This window comes from Cavia porcellus, unplaced genomic scaffold (assembly GCF_034190915.1).
Source record: "Cavia porcellus strain 051 isolate PalLab524CR breed Dunkin Hartley unplaced genomic scaffold, mCavPor4.1 scaffold_2, whole genome shotgun sequence".
NCBI classification, from domain to species: domain Eukaryota; kingdom Metazoa; phylum Chordata; class Mammalia; order Rodentia; family Caviidae; genus Cavia; species Cavia porcellus.
The window spans coordinates 113917569-113930742 of NW_026947485.1; the positions used below are offsets into that span (position 1 = coordinate 113917569).

The 13174-nt window shown below is 47.2% G+C and overlaps 1 protein-coding gene, 1 long non-coding RNA gene and 1 other non-coding gene across 4 annotated transcripts in view; 1 reads left to right on the forward strand and 2 right to left on the reverse strand.

Annotated features, from left to right (window-relative positions):
* Positions 1-1002: 1002 nt before the first annotated feature.
* On the reverse strand, positions 1003-8130 carry LOC134475262 (uncharacterized). The gene is made up of 3 exons (XR_010046323.1): positions 7990-8130; positions 2014-2180; positions 1003-1125 (listed from the first exon to the last, which is right to left on the reverse strand). It is a non-coding gene; the product is annotated as an uncharacterized LOC134475262 (long non-coding RNA).
* LOC111754501 (small nucleolar RNA SNORA2/SNORA34 family) lies at positions 1621-1756 on the reverse strand. Its single transcript, XR_002789182.1, has one exon. It is a non-coding gene; the product is annotated as a small nucleolar RNA SNORA2/SNORA34 family (small nucleolar RNA).
* LOC101787138 (butyrophilin-like protein 10) overlaps positions 7083-13174 on the forward strand; it is a 32281-nt gene continuing 26189 nt past the window's right edge. The window contains exon 1 of one of the 2 annotated variants that reach the window (XM_063245233.1): positions 7083-7232. The gene's annotated coding sequence lies outside the window, so the exon portion shown is untranslated. The remainder of the gene's footprint in view (positions 7233-13174) is intronic. The other variant, XM_063245234.1, reaches the window with a different exon arrangement.

Here is a 13174-nt window from a genome sequence, read left to right on the forward strand (position 1 = left end):
GGAAAATGTGAAATGCTTTTTCTTCTCACTGATTTTTACCAGTATATTAAACCGGTTTTTCTTCTCAGAAATAGTATTTTTAATGAAGCAGTAACAGAGAGCACAAACAAACTCCCTCTCCAGGATGCTGAGGCCCCTTTCTGCTCTGTGCCCCATGGTGCTCCCAGCCCCTGGACTGTAATGAGGGCTGCAGAGGCCCTGGGAGAGCAGAGCCTGAACCTGGCTCTTCCTGAGGTCCCTGTGCACAGGCAGCTCCAGGCTAGAGCAGGACTGGCAGGACCATGGTAAATGTTTGCTGTGCAGAGAGGAAATATTTGCAGTTACCTCAGGAATGTCCTGAGGATATAAACTGATCTAGTGGAGTAAAAATTTCGCTTTAACAGGCTGCTTGTGTTAGTTGTAGGACTCAAATAGAACTAGCCTTAAGGATTGTGTGATTTAACAAGGTCAGCGGCTTCCCACATGGAAACCTTGGACATCTGGCCCTTGTCGATCTGCTTCATATTCCATAAAGCTGAGTAGATCTTCCCAAATGTTTTACAGATTATGTGATGACAAAGGCTATGCCTGGGTGTTTCAAAAATGTATATGCCATTGTCTATTTTTTTTTTTTATAGAGAATCAGTAACGAACTTAGTAAGTTCTCTTTTCTTTCCTATGAAAATTCAGGGAAAAAATGAAAATTCAGTCTGTGTGTCATCAAAATATTTCTGTGTGATTGTTTGAAGAACAAAGAAAACTTTTTGTAAATAACGGTGAGTACAGTCCTGATTCTCACCAATGATACCCCACACCCCGTTTCCCTACAGCTGCCCTGCTGCCCCCTCACTCTGCTGACTTTACTGTCTCCATCTGCTTGCAGGTCTGAAGGAAGCTGGGAGATATGCAGGTAATTGTGGAGGGAAAGATTCTTTTCTTTTTCTTTAATTTTAAAGAGGGTAAAATTAAACACAACAAAATAGAACAAAATAGGGCATAAGAAAGCAATGTAAGAGATACAAATTTCAAAGATAGATGTCCTGAGATCTTTACTATTTATCATATTGTCTCTTGTTTTCTTCCAAATAGTTGTCCATGTCTTCGCATACAGAGAATTCATACAAAACAACACAGTATAAAACTGATCTGAAAAGAATGAGAAAGACGTTTTAGGTCTTCAAAACCAGGCAATAGGAAAGTCACTAATGGTTGTCGTACAGTCTCTCTTTCTCCTCAAAATAGCTGACCATACTTTCATGTATATTGAAGTTCAACAAAACCAATAGGCTAAAATAATACCATTAATTAGAACAAAGCAAAACAGGATGAAAGGATTTGCCTTCAAAGAGATGATAGAAGGAAATCCCCCTTATTTGCTACATTGCCTATGGTCAACCTCTCAAGGGATGTCCAGATCACTGGCTCTCACTTGCTAATGGGGTGGGAGGGTGTGATGTTTGATTCTCAGCCCAGGAGTCGGAAGGCTCACAGCTGCTCATGGAGGGCAGGAGTTGCTTGGTTTCCTAGCACACCAAGTCCCAGCATGGCATGAGGCCCAGTTAATGCTGGAAGCTCCTGTCCTGGGCTGCCTGAGCCTGCCAGGCTCACAGCTGCTCACCAGGGGGAGAAGGGGCTGCTTTCAGCTGTTTCTTTCTAATGAATTGACCATTTCACTGACCAAGTTCTGAAATGGCCAGCAGACCATAGAAGACATCTCTTTAAGCTACTGTTTGAAACCAACAGCATCAGGAATTTACCAGCTTTGGTTCAGGGCCAGCGAAGGGTAAGATTTAAAGTGATCTCATGTTTGCCACCTCAACTCTGTGGGAATCTAGTGTGAGAGGAAAGGTTTTGCCCAATAATGCGTAAGATGCCTGTGAACCAGGAAGAGGGCTTCTTCATGCTGGACCTGTGCTGCGCCTGGAGTTATGTGAGCACCAGTACACTGATAGGGGAGAGGATGAAAGAGAAAACTCTTGAGTGAGGAAACAAGGGGTGTAGGTACTGCTTTGCCTTAACAAATGCCTGCCTTACCAAGTTTTGTGAAGCAAAAGTTTGATTTTATCTCCTAGTTCTGGAGGTTTGAAGGTCATGGTCAGTTGGTGCTTCGGTTTTCCTCCCCAGTCAGGTCAGAGCAGGAGCCAAGCAGAGCCACTCACCATGCAACCAAGGAGCAACAGGGAGCAGCAGGCCCGGGTTTCCTGTGTGAGCAGTGCCATGACCACCATAAGCCTTGCTATTAGAAACCCCTCCCTTCCCAGCAGCATCAGGATGCAAACCTGGCCACAGAGGATCCCAGATCCATACATAGTACCTCCAAGAGAGAGTCTGGCTGCAGAGAGATCCCCTGAGCACCAGGGTGGGGTCTGGATGGTCAGGAGCAGGAGCTGCACCTCCCTAATTCAGACAGCAGCTCCAGAGCCCCACAGGGACCTGATACACCTATGAGCCATGGCTAGAGCTCCCCCGCCCCCAGCTCCTGAAGCCCTGAATCCCCAGGTCTGTGGGGCTCTCTCCCCACTGCACACACCATGGCTTTTCTCCTGCAGAGGAAAGTGGTCAGCAGGGACTGGTGTGGAGTGAATTTCACCACTGCATGTTACACTGCTTTACCTCTCTCTTTACAGAGAGCCATACTAAGTAGTGGGGACTCTTCATTCTCTCTGATGCTTCCCATCTCACTTCTCCCCATTGTCCCTAATCAAGGTCCAACTCTGTACACAGCCTCCCTGCCCAGGCTGCCCTGGCCTCTGCCTGCTCCTCTCTGACTCCTCCTCCCTCCTTCCCTGCTCCCCGCCTCCCCTGCCCCGGTCCTCTCCTGAGCATCCTGACCCCTCTGCTCTGTGCTGCCGTCTCTGACTCTCCTGGTCCCTCTGGGGTTGTTTTCCTCTCTCCGTGTGAATGAGGTGCCCCTGTGTGAGGGCCTGGGAAGCCCCCTGAGCATTAGACCCTGGTGATCCCTCTCCTAGGTGGACAGCCACGCATTCCCCATTCTCACCCATCCTGTCCTCAGATCCTCTGAGAGGACAGCACAGACCAGGGACAGAACTGAAAAGTTTTGGAGGAATTTCCCTGGCAGGAAAGATCCCAAGGTCTGCAGTGGGACTGGCTCAGGGCCTGGGCTGTGGATAGGACTGCTGGGTCGCTGTGCTGTGCTCTTCACCCCTCTTTGGACAGTGCTCATGGAACAGGGAGCTCATTTCCTAAGGCCGACAGGTAACAGATCTCTCCCTTTTATTGCAGAAGACATAATTCTGGATGAAAGCACTGCTTACCCTCAGCTCTGGACTACAGATATGTAGATCTGATTTGAAATTAGGGCTAGGGCCTGGTCAGAAGAGGTGGGTCCCTGGGAGTGGGCATGTGAGTTTTATCAACAGCCCAACTTCTCCATTCACTTTTGGATTCCTGGACACCTAGCACAGAGGAGCTGCCCTCTGCCAATCCCTACAGGATGGTCCTACTGCCCTGACCTGGACACATTGATCTATCGGCTGAAACCTCAAAAAACTCAAGTCAAAATAAGTCTCTCCTTTAAGTTTTGGGTGTCAAATGTTTTTCTTTAGCAGCAGGAAAATAACAAAGACAGATTTGGTGCTGAGATGGGTTAATGTGACTGCTATTTGAACATGTGCTTCAGTAGCCTGTGGGGTTGCATTGGGGTGGCAATGTTTGGAAGGAACTGGATAACACTGGAGTCACTGAGCTCCTATGTCCCAGTGGGACTTTCCTACTAGAGGAAGAGTGGCACAGGATACTCTATCCTCACCACCTGTGGTAGACTTCTCTTCTGTTTCTGATAATATAATATAATATAATTACACACACACTCATATATATATATATATATATATGATAGACTATCTTAGTACTTTGTAGTTGGATGTCATATAAATTCACACATCTGAGAGAAAACTCATGCAGTACTTAATCAAATTTTCCATGTCATTGTTAATCAAAATATATGAAAATAACACCTGTTGCCTATGAACTAGGAAATGACCATCCCTGCTGCAGTTACCAAGGAATAAATGCTGACAACACACAGGCTCCACCCTCTTTTACTACATCTGTAACCAGGTTGAAACCTCAGCAGGCTCCTCAAAGTTAGATGCACAATGACCCATGAGGTAACAATGCTCCCAAAGAACTTCGTGAGTTTTCTAAGTCTGAGAAGCTGAGGTGTGAAAAACATGCATAGCGGAGGATTTTAAAGATGTGGAATAATGGCAGGAGAAATACACTTCTGGGTTTTAGATCAGGCTGATTTTCTTGGTATGGGATCTTAATTAGGGGTTCTGAATTTAATGTTTCAGCTCATGGAGCAAAGAAAACTGTATTAATGTTTTATTTTCCTGGTTGGCAGAAGTGTGGTTCAAAGATGGCCCAGTTTGAGTGAGCTAGAAAGGCACAATACTCCCAGTTTATTGTTGGCTCTCAAAACCTCAAGGAAATGGGATTCTGGAGTGAATTTCCCAGGTAAGATGTATTCCTTGACACTGAGAGGACCACAAAATGTGCTCTGCACTAATAAGTAAGAAATAGATTTTGAGGAAAGTGCTAGCATTCAGGAAGAGCCCTGTTATTGCTCATCTTGGTGTGCCCTACCTTAAGATGGAGACTTGCTCAGTCGGGGACCCCAAATGTGATGGGTTTAACTGGATCACAGAGTAATAGGGGCCAAGTGCCATTCTCAACTGTAAAAGCCAGCTCTGCGCACTCACCATAATAAGGAGCAGAAATAAAGCAAGGACCAAAATGATCTGACACTCATAGACCTTTGCCCTCCATGATTAGCAATGGTGTTCCAAAGTCACATGGAAAGGAAGCCTATTAAAGTCTTACTGGATTCATATAAGAAGCAAAATTTTATGACAAATGAACAAAAAATAACCTGAGATAAGAGTGATGGGGACTCATGGCCTCTCCTGAGTTCAGCTAGAATGAAGACTTAGATTTCCTTGAAAGGGCCAAGTTCTGTGTCCCCTGAGGGAGAAGCATCCTGGTGAGCTACCAAAAAGTGCATCCTGTCAGTGTGTCATTCTTCCCCTAAATGGACCTTGAGTTCTCTTTCTCGTGACTGCCCTTAGGGAAAGAAACGATCGGATATTTGGGGAAATACTGGACACTGGTTCTGAATTACAACTGATTCCTGTAGATTAAAAAACAAAAACAAAACCAAAAACTACCATTGTAGCCCTGCAGCAAAATTCAGGCCCTATGAAGACCTGCTGATCAATGAGGTTTTGGCCACAGCCTGAACCCATCCTGCAGTTGTTTCCCAGCTGTGGAACAGACAATTGGAACATGTGCAGTTTGTACCTGCTAGAATCTCCACATTGTTTCCACAACCCGTTAAGTGAGGTCTACTCTTTACAGTGTGGAAAAGACCAAGTGGAAGCCATAGATTTAGACAGCACATTCACTGATTTCTCCCAGTTTTTGCTGAGTCCATTTGTGGAGAGTATTGTGATTTCTCCTGAGGTTATTGTTTTCTTTTTTTTTTTTTTTTTCTTTTTCCTTTTTATTGGTACCAGGGATCGAACTCACGACTGCAAGGCAGGTGCTTACGCCACTGAGCTAAACCCCCAGCCCCAAGGTTATTGTTGAATAAAAGCAAAAAGCTGAATATATATATATATATATACACATACATATTTATTTCTTCTTCTTCTTTGCCTCTTCTATCTGGTCCTAGTTGTTACAGATCTGGAAGGCTGTAACACAAGGTTGGTAACAGTGTGTGAGGCCTGCCCCAGGTTTCAATAACTGAGTTCTTCTATCCCGTGCAGACTTCAGTATAAGCTGCATGGTCAAGAAGGCTGTCCTCACTTCTGCCCAGCTCATTGTCATCAGAAGGCCTCTAAGGGGTGATCTGAAAATACAGTGTTGTCCTACTCTTCTTGTGCTATGTCTGTGACTCCATCATAATTGACTGGCTTAACTGGATACTTTTTCTTTCCTCCTGAAATACAAGAATTGAAATGCTCCATTCTACTCTCTGTGAGTGTTATTCAGGGTCTGCATCTTCTGTAGATCTGGAAACATTGTGGTCTGAAGTGTCAGCTGCAAAACTCTCGGCTGCTTCAGCAGCCTCTTTAAGAATAGGTTCTTCCAGGAAGCCAAACCCCACCCCCATGAACCAGCAGAGCTTGTGTCAGCTGGGGCAGAACCAGGAACACAAGCCCACCTCCACCCCATGAGTCATCAGAAGTCAGCCTGGTGGAGGCCTTGCTGGAGCTGCAGTCTCTGAGCCAGATGTGCTGTGGCTTAGGTACAGGAAGGCCTGAAATGTGAGGAAAGCTTGCTGTGTAACTGCAGGAGGAAGGGGAGGTCATGTTCCCAGGAGGGCCGGAGTTTCTATCTGTTGTTTGCAGTGAAATTAGGGCATCTGCTGGATTGAAGGGAGGGCCTGGGGCTGAGGTAATGGTGAGGGTCTCACAGAAGAGAGGATGGAGTTGTGTGAGTCATGGGGCAGGCGGTAGGTGGGGGACATGTGAGGAGCTGAGGAGAGCTCAGATGTCGAGAAGGGAGTATAAGGTTATCAGAGCATGGGGGAGGGTGATTTTTAGGGCTTCGAGAGCATGAGTACAGTGGCCAGGAAGGCCATCTTCTGATGGTGGGTAGCATCATATCAGTTATTACAGACCTTGAACTCCTGGGAGATTACTCCCTTTTTGGGGGTGTTTAAGGGTCAGTCTTGATTATTTGGATTTTTTTTCCAAATTTCAGGGCCTGATTGGGTGATAAAATGTATTTTGAGAATTAATTGTCCCTTTGGGCTTTCTGAATTTAGGGTAGTATACTTTGTCAGGGTGTTGTCCTCTGGCACATGAACACAGCTGGATTTTTATCTTTTACTGGGGGAAGGGTACCAGGAATCAAACTTACAACTTCACTCTAGCTAGGCAGGTGCTTGTGCCACTGAGATAAAACCCTGGCTACTGGAGTGTTAGATTTATTCTGGGTGTTATGGTTTATGTCTTGTTGTCCCCCTCAAGCCTCCTGCAGTCACAGAGTCATCTGAATACAGCATTTATAACTTGTTCATTGTCTAGCACTGCCATTGGTGATAAGAGGGCTGCACCGCCCAGGGACAGGTCATCAGCACAGAATATCAGGGAGGGAAGGAGGTGTGCTCTTACCTTTTGCCCTTTTGCTCTTGTCACTTGTGGCCACCACAAACCGTTGCCTCTCATCCACGCCACCCTGCCTTAGAGCCAGCTGAATATGCACTGGGACCTCCACAAACTGTAAGCTAAGTAAACCTTTCCTTCTCTAATTTTGAGCATCAGGTATTTTGTCTCAGCGAGGACAGAAAAGTAACCCAGACACTGAGCAGTTTTAAGTCAGTCATCAACTGATTTCCAGGCTGGTGTTTTGAGTCCCTCAGCAAGGCAAACAGTCATGTATTTGTGTATCCTTTCTGAGGCACACAGAGGGAGCAGTGGTGGTAGGGAAGTGAGAAGGAGTTGGCAGGGGTGCAGGAAGTGCAGAGGAAAGGGAGCCTGTGAGGAATAAAACATGCCTGGACAAATAGGACCTCAAACCACTTAGCAAGCCTATGACAAAACTTGTCAAAATCCTGGAGAATGAAAAAGTTATATGTCTTATTTGGTGCCCATTTGGGCTGGTTGTCTGGCTCCTAGACTGGAGAAGCTGTATTGTAGAGCTCAGGCATTTTGGCTTCAGGTCAGGAGTAAGTTGGGGAGGCTTGAAGCTTTTCAGAATGCAAGTGAGTGGGGAGGTGACAGGAGTGCAAGGAGTTACCCAGGAGGACTCCAAAGGGGATGTTTCCTGTCAGTTACTGGAGGGTGAGAACTGTGGATGCGGAGACCAAAACAGACATCTCTGAGATTGGGTGACCATCAGGGATCCTGGCTCCTGGATAGGGGTGAGTGTGACCAGCCCTTGGTTTTCTGCAGCATGACTCTGGCTGATTCCCGAGAGTCAGTAAAGGAGGAGAAGGGAAACAAGACACAATTGAGGGGAGGGAATAGTGTCACTTACCTAACCTGAGGGAGTATCATGACCAGGAGCAAGTTGAGGCCAGGGGACACCCAGAGGTCCGATGCTGATACTGAGCTCTGTGTGCCCAGGTGGTTTTGAGGAGGAGAGTTGGATCCTTGGGGCAGGAAACCTTGATACCATCCTCACACAAGGTATTAGATGACAGGCTAAACCAGAGCATGACTGAGATTACTGAGGAGGTGAGGTCCAAGCAAAGGACAATGACTTTATTGCAGACTGGGTGTGGTTAGGCCAAGGGTGAAAAGACCATTGGACTCAAGCCATGGGTGAGGGCATGTTGTATAAGGGTGATAGGATAGGGGTGGGAGGCATTGCTGAGAGGGGTACACAGTTCTGGGTCTCTGAGTAGGGGGTCTAAGCCCAGGTGATAGACAGGGAGGTGTTGGGTACAGGGGGTGCTGGCAGGCACCCTGTGTCTCTTGTGGTTTTCAGGGAAGCATCTCTCTGCAGGTTGAGCTGTGGGGGAGGCTGCAAGCTGGTGGAGCTGCCTGGGGAAGCTGCTGGCTTCCTTCCTTGCCCATTGCACACCCCCAGGTATCAGGAACAGATCTGCCTGGGGAGTTTTTTCCCTCCTAGTTGGATGGGGGCCTAGATCAGAGCCCTGACAATGGTTAAGCCTTGTGATGTTCAGTTCCACTCGTGGTGACGAAGAGATCCATTGCTGGTCCCCCAGTGCCCTTTTCTGTGAAGCCCACACTTGTCTGAATGATTCTGCTGAAGGTGTTACTTGCCCTTTGGGCCCCTGCAAGGGAAAAGGAGGAAACAATGTCTATGGGTCAATATGACTTGATTGGGACCTGGGGGACCCCTACTAGATAAGGCTAACAGTATTTAGATCCCCATGGGACATTTTGGAAGTGGGTTACCAAGATAGCCTCACAGCCTCTCCCTGCAGGGACCTCACCTGGGAGGTTGCAGGATTTAACTCAGAGGTTCAGCAGATTTGATTCATGGTGAACCTGGTCTCTACAGACTACTTATTGGAAACTTGGCCTGCCCCATGTTGTGGGGGAAAATTTATAGATCACAGTATGCACCCCATTAAGGACTCAGTTACACAGGGGCTGCACAGAATGGCAAACAAAGAACTTAAATATGTATTTACAGTTCTAATGTTCTCCATTATAGAACGATGGTCTGGAATGAAACTTCCCTTAAATGTAAGGGGTGTACCCTAAGTCATCACATTCAAGCAGGAGAAGGTATCTGTTGGGGAAAATGAAGCCTCTCAAGTCTGACACCCTACTGACTACCTTTCCTCACCTGAGAAGCAGGCAGCTGCACTGCATCCTGCTGTCCCATTCCCTGACCTCTGAGGTCCCCAGATGTGCAGAGCTGAAAACTGTGGCCTTGGAGTAACTGCCTTTGATCTGCCTGCCCTTTCCCCTAGGAGCCCTATATACAGCTCTCTCATCTCCTGCTTGGTGCTTAGACTTTGCAGTGCTGAACTCCACTGAGGCCATTAGCAAAAGTCCGGTTCCTCCCAATTCTCAGTGTTCCCTCAGTTCCCCTGCCTCTGGTGAGCTAAGATTGCTATAACAGTTGATGAAAGTGTAATGATCTGGGGGACCTGTGATGGGAGCATGGATGTCAGTTAATCTAACCAGCCTTGGTCTTATGCTCAGCTGCTGCACCTTCTGCAGTCCTCATCTGATCCTCTTGTATCTGGAACTAGCAGCACGACAGGCCTGATTACTGTTGGAACAGTCTCTCTAGCACTGCTGATCTTGGTGGCTGTCTGTGTTGACCTTGCCTACTCTGTCCAGACACCTAGCATTGTAGACAATTCGACAAAAATAGCAGAGGAGGCTTGGGAGATACAGCCCATAATATGCACCAAAGGTCAATCACATAAACCTGCTGGAGACCAGGGTTCAGCTGATGGGAGATCAGATTGAAAGTCTGCAGTTACACCAAAGCCTTCAGTGTCAGTATAATGTTCCCCGATTTTGCATAGCTTCCCTACTCTATCACTGGTTTGCTCACCCCTGGGAACATGTTAGGAAACATATTCAGGGGGCCATGCATCAATATAGAACTCTGGACCTGAATGCTTCAGAAAAAAGAAGCAGTGTCTATGTCTCAGATGTGATATAAGTAAGCAGCAGAGAATGGGAGGCTTTTTAAAACACCACATGGCATGGATTTTATTGTGCCTGGATTCAGGCAAAGAACATAAGGCCTTCTGCCCCAAAGAAAAGCATGTCTCTTTTATAGGGATGGAGAGAAGGCAGGGGACAGTGGGCAGGAAGATGCATGATTAAATTTTCCTGGCCATCTTGTATCTCAGTGGACATAATCCTTTGAAGGGCCTCTGGTAAATTCCTGAGTGTCTCTCGATGTCTCCAGGACCCACAGATTGTCCTTCCTTTATCTCATCTCCGGTATCTTTCCTGAGTTTGCCAGTGACTGCCTGGGTGCAGAGCTGAGTTCCCTGCAGAGAGTGGAGCTTCTGTAGTGAGCAGCCTGGAGGCTGTGAGCTCAACAAACTTAAAATTTGGATGAATAAACACAGGACTGGGGGAGATTTTCTGATGTCCTTAATTAGCTGAACTCTATTAGATACAGGGCAAGAGCCCTGCTAGACTCCCCAGGCAGAGTGGGAGGGGAAAAGGAGGGGCGGGAAGCATAGCCTAGAGCAGGCAGTCAGGGAGGGAGAGCAGCCAAGGCTCTGGGGTCTCAGCTTGGGCTGCAAGGCGGGGTCCCCAGGCTCCCAGGCCCGACGCCTGGTCCCTGCAGGGAATCCGACTTGCTGAGCACGCCCAGGGCCCAGGGCCCAGGGGGCCAAGTACAGCAGCTCCAGCACGGTTTCTCTGCTGCTGGACACAGTGCACCGCATCCTCAGGGTGGGGTTCATGGGACTCCTGGCTTTGGGGTTCAGTCCAGGGTCTTTAGGCTGGGGCAGGAACATCAGGATGGGATTCCTGCTGGGGCAGATCCCTCAGGTTCTGTGGGGAAACAGAGGACCACAAGGGTGAGGAGCCAGGACAGGCTGAGGTCCCTGCTGCAGAACCGTGGGTACCGCGGAAGTGCGCGGCTCATCCGCTAGGGGGCGCGCGGGTCAGCCCAGGGGACGCATTGCAATTAAGGGGACTGCATCGGATTCTGACAGGAAATCATTATCCTTAATGTTTTATATCATGAAAGCGGAAACTACTACACAGACCTTTAGGCCTCCAAGCAATAGCGTTTCTGAACCTGTGACCCTAAGTCCTCGCCTTTCCAACGTGCTTTGATGATAGAAGTGCATGTCCCCAAGCTCAGCATGACTCCTGAGAGAGTTTTAGTACATGGAGAGCCAGGTGTCCTTCCCTGAGAAGTTCCAGCAGCAACTGTGCCTGATCCTCCCTGTCCTAGGCTACTGGCGTAGCACCATGGTGCCCGAGAAGGTCCTGTGTCCTCACTGAGGACACAGGGGACACTCTCAACATTGACTAGCACAGTTTTTGGAGTAGGTGATGTGGCAATTAAGTACCAGAAATGAAAAAGCGTGGTGTCATTTTGCTCATCTTCATTGCTGAACCAGGCAGGACGTTACAGATCAACCTGAGACGCAAAGACCAGCCCAGCTGCCCACAGTTCCCCTGAATGTGCTATTTCCAGGCAAATGGCCCATTGCCACCTTTATTTCAAGGTATTGTCACAGTGTCATCCATACCATGAAAATAAACCCAGCAGGTCTCTCCATGCAGATACATGGGACATAAACTGCAATCCCCACCTCTGCTGGACCAGGACACGTGCTGTGCTCTGTCAGGATCCTGCCCCCTTCCATTACGGACTCCAGGAACAGTTATGCATTGCACTTCTCAGATACACAGAGCTGAGCTCGGAAAAGCTCTCAGAAGAAACTTTACTTCCCTTGTCACTTGCATATATTTTTTTAAAAATTAATTAGGCTCTAAAAGCATACTTAAAGATACTAACTGTATACCTAAATGAATCTGTATCAAGCCCCAGTATTTACCCTAACCCTAACTTAAGGCCTAATACTTAACCCTAACCTTACTGTAACCATAATAATCCTCCTCTTCACATTTCCCTATATGTCATGTGTAAATATATATTTTCACATATGGGATATTTTAATGCCCCTGCATTTGACCCTGATTCCATCCCATCATGTGGTTAAGTCATGGACCCATGAACTTCTGGACCAGTAACCATGAGTTACGGTCCACCGACCAGCGCCCTGCCCACTAGACCTGGGGCCTCCTTCAGCCTAAACTGCAACCATCCCAATGTCCTTCTCCCATATTGGAGTTACAGGCTGTGGGTGACTTGTTGATGTCACCCCCTGATTCCCTTTATGAAATGAAGATTGGTCCTCGGCTGCCATTTCCACAGACTCTGGATCAGAGACAGAAGAGAAATAACTCTACATAATAGATGTAAAATCACACTTAAAGGCAGTAATGAAGACAATATTATATTCCACATAAGGAAAATAGACACCTTTGATAAAGTAATGCTTTAGAAACTTCTGATCAGACAGCAGGAGACTGACCAGTATAGCCTCTCCAAGTTTTGCTGACCTTTGTTCTCTTTCTGCTGGAATAAATACTTTGGATTTTTGTGGTGGGGAGATTCAACCCTAAGTGAGTCATTATTTCCACTAAAGATGGTGAATCCTGAGGCCCACACACCCCTGAGTTTCTCTGATGTCCTCCTGAGGTCTATAGAACTCAGCTCTCCACTGTCAGCAGCCTCAGTGCCCCAGGAGTCAAAGACCTCAGGAAGGGCCCTTGGGAGTCAGTCACCTGCATGGGGACAGCACTAGAGCTCAGCCTCAGCTGCAGACACTGTGTGTTCACAGTGTTTCTTGATTCCAATGATATGGAAAAGTAAAATCTCTTCATCAGGTATTATTTCCAATTTTGTGTTTTGTGTTTCAGTTTGGTTATACCACAGAGCTATGATCATGGCTCACATCCATCCCATTCAGTAGCTGACTTGCTGAGGTGGATATCAGGCCATCTCCAATGACAATGGCCTGGTGCAGGAACTCTGGATGTGATTTTACCACAAACAGTCACACCTAAATGACTGCACGGCATGATTTTCTAATGGACTGGTTTATTTGACATTGTTTCTTTCTTTGTTATTAGGGAATCTTGTATTAAATCTGGGCTATTCCAGAAGTCAGCAGAGAGGATTATTTTCT